Here is a 3,432-nt window from a genome sequence, read left to right on the forward strand (position 1 = left end):
AATACAGATAACATGGCTAATCAGTCAATGTCAATGCTAGCTTTCTGGGAAGTACTTAATGATAATACCTGGACCCTTCTGCAGACAACTGGCTGATGACGAATATACTTATAATTATTTAATACAGATAACAATTACTAATCAGTCAATGTCAATGCTAGCTTTGTGTGAAGTATTTAATGAGAGTTATCTGTGTTCCCATTGCTGAATTTTACTCTCCTATAAATTCTCTGGTAATTCACTTCGCGTGTTTCTTTCAGTTTCTTATGATGTATGTAATTCAACGGATTAAGTATTAAAATGTTAAGGAACTGAAGGTTTTTAATGTGATAAGTAAGCTGCGAGGTGTTGTCTGTATTTCATCGGTTACCCGTGCCGCCCGTGACGGTCTCGTTATTTATTATCCCTGGTGTCTCTGGCCTCCCTGGCTGCTTGGGGTTCTTTACTGTTCCGTGTATGTAAGTAATCTGTGATGCATGATAGTAGCTCCAGTTGCCCTAGCAATCGCAGGAAACTACGTACAAATTTACCAAGAGAAGAGAGAAAAATGGCTGAAGTGAGTGAGCTTAGTCATCATTTTCGTTTACTACTTAATCGTGTATTTCGAGTGGGCCATGTTTAGCCAATACAGAAGTAATTACATACAAATTTTTACATTGTTTGAGCACAGGTATGTAATTGTAAAAGTTTGTATTGAGATAAAGAATGTTTTTTTCATTTTCCCGCGATAGTAAAGTTCGTGTTTTTGCGCGTGTATTTAAGATTTCATTTTTGTGTAACATTTATAATTACTCAAAAACATAAGTATTATGGTAACGAAAAAGAGCGTAGGATTTTGTAATTTGGGACATGAAATTGGTTATAGTGTGATCGTAGGTAACTTTGACTATAGTTATACGGAACTGCGTAGAAACATAAGGACATTTTCTATAACACAGTAAAGGCCATCGCCGAAGAATTTGGAGGAAATTCAAGTGAATCTGAGGCACCACATCATATGCTTTATGTAGACGTAACAAGTCTGTGAATCACGTTAATCTTCTCTGAAAATTCATTATTAAAGGAAAATTAGAATATTTGGCAAGTAACATAACCTCTTAAAGTGGGGGCATTTAAATGTTAGCTTTTGATAGAAGTAGGAAATCTTTTCGTTGAACTGGCGAATAAAATGTTGCATGTGTTTTGCTGAGGCAGAAAAAATATTATGGCGTATGGGTTCCTTGCTAAGCGGTGACTGTAAACAGCGTCCTTTGCTAGGGAACGCCAACAGCACACACGCAGCTATAGAAGAACGGTGTTATCTGTGTGATTCGTGCCGCAGGCGTTGTTATTCAATGGCGTGCTGAACACCTGTACAACAGTGAAGTTACTGTTTAAACGAGGTTTTCTGTTTGGTCCGTCAGTTACGCCCGATTAGCCTCTTGTCAACAAAAGGCAAGCCATTCGAGAAAGTTATTCTGAAAGTAGTCCAAAGGCATATTGAAGAAAAAGGCCTGCTTAACGCAGTCAGTCTTGTTTCTCTGCTTGTCACTGCATGACACATCAATGTATGAAGATTTTGGACCAGGTAATCTTAAATTTCAACAGTAACATGTCTACAGCTGCTGTATTCTTGGATATTGAGAAAACCTTTGATACAACATGGCACAGTGGCTTGCTATGTAAATTATCTACATTACAGTTTTTTATCAGCTTAATCTGCATCAAGCTTATTAGCTCTTTCTCAGAAAAAATTCAGAGTTTCAGTTAAAGATGAAATGTCTGTGCCAAAGGATATACAAGCAGGGGTGCCACAAGGTTCTGTCCTGTCCCACACATTGTGCAGTTTATATATAAATGATTTGCCCCAAACATCTGCTGTCTGTCTAGGTCTCTTCAATGAGGACACCCGTATGTATGCGAGAGACTGCAAAGAGGGTTATGTTCTCAGAAAGCTGCAGTGAGGTCTCAGTGCTATTGAAACGTGCTGTGAGCGCTGGAACATAAGAATCAATGAAGATAAAACATAGGCAGTCTACTTTTTTCATAGACTTAGGGCCCCTGAGGCTCATCTTACATTGAATGGACAGAATTATTCCCCTTTGTCAATCATGTAAAATGTCTGGGTATAATCTTTGATAAGAACAGAGAAAACTGAATCTTTGAGGGTTGGAACTTTAATAGTGGCAACTATTTATTTACAACTGATACAAAATAGATTCATGTTTCAAAGTTTTACTGTCCTTCAGTGTAGTCACCAGCATTGTGTACAACCTGTTGCCAGCGATGTGGAAGTCGTAGGATACCTTTAGCAGTGCCTGTTATGTTGATAATTCGAATGGAGCGGTCTACTGAATGAAGAATCTCTGGAACAGTTCTGAAGTGAATGCCATGAAGTGGTTCCTTCATCTTAGGAATCAAGTCAAAGTTACAAGGGCTTAAATCTGGGGAGTATGGTGGATGGTACAGCATATCCCAGCCCCATTGATCGAACAAATCAGCCACAGCTTGCGCTGCATGCAGCCAAGCATTATCCTGCAAAATGATGGGTGGGTTCTGAAGAAAGTGCCGCCGCTTCTTTCTCAAAGCTGTTTGCAGGTTGTGTTCCAAAAATGAACAGTAATACTGAGCATTGACAGTCTGCTGTCAGGGAATGGTGTGGGTTAGGATAACACCATCACAGTCGTACATGAGAATCACCAAAACTTTCACATTGCTGGTGTTCCGACGAACTTTTGATTTTCGTGGTGACCCATAATGATGCCATTCGTTCGATTGGCGTTTCATTTGTGGCTCATACCATTTGGCCCACGTCTCATCCAGCATAATGATATGGCGTAAGAAAGCCTCTCCTTTGTGCTCTTATGCTCTAATCCTGTCTCGGGCCAGCTCATGAATTGTATGGCATCGATCACTCTCCAGTAATGTGGAAAGAGGGTACACTTCTTCACTGACACTAGAATGACCTGGCCACATTTTGGCATCCCTCGTAGAAGGCTTTTACCCACCTTGCCACTATTCTGTAAGGCAATGCAGATTCCCTGTAGGCCTCTTGAAGACCTTGATGACACTGTTGTGCTGTACGATCTCTTGACACATTCAGTCTTTATCCAACTCTGTTGTTTCTATTTCGAAAACATTGTGACAGCACTACATTAGACCGCCAGCTAACATGAGGCCCTGTTCTTCTCATCACTGTGCATACGTGTGATGTGGGAAGGGAGAGTCCATTTGTTCTGAGGTAAGATAGGTATGTAACTAACATGTGGTATAAGTGACGTTATTTGGTTCCGTTGCATGGCATCTCTACAGCATTGTTGCCACTATTAACCTTTAAGTGCCGAAGTGCCCCGTTTGTGCCAGTCATGAGTAAGGTCGTCGTGGCCAAAGTACCCCGTTTTGGCCAGTCGGGCATTTAAACTCCGCTATTGGAAGCGCGCGCACACGCCGCTA

At 40.8% G+C, this 3,432-nt stretch overlaps 1 protein-coding gene across 2 annotated transcripts in view; it reads left to right on the top strand.

The window, feature by feature from the left end:
• Positions 1-467: 467 nt before the first annotated feature.
• Positions 468-3,432, top strand: part of LOC111864135 — a 14,053-nt gene continuing 11,088 nt past the window's right edge. The window contains exon 1 of one of the 2 annotated variants that reach the window (XM_023851178.2): positions 468-556. The gene's annotated coding sequence lies outside the window, so the exon portion shown is untranslated. Of the gene's footprint in view, positions 671-3,432 lie in introns of both variants that reach the window. The other variant, XM_023851177.2, reaches the window with a different exon arrangement.

This window comes from Cryptotermes secundus, unplaced genomic scaffold (genome assembly GCF_002891405.2).
Source record: "Cryptotermes secundus unplaced genomic scaffold, Csec_1.0 scaffold1256, whole genome shotgun sequence".
In the NCBI taxonomy this organism is placed as follows: Eukaryota; Metazoa; Arthropoda; class Insecta; order Blattodea; family Kalotermitidae; genus Cryptotermes; species Cryptotermes secundus.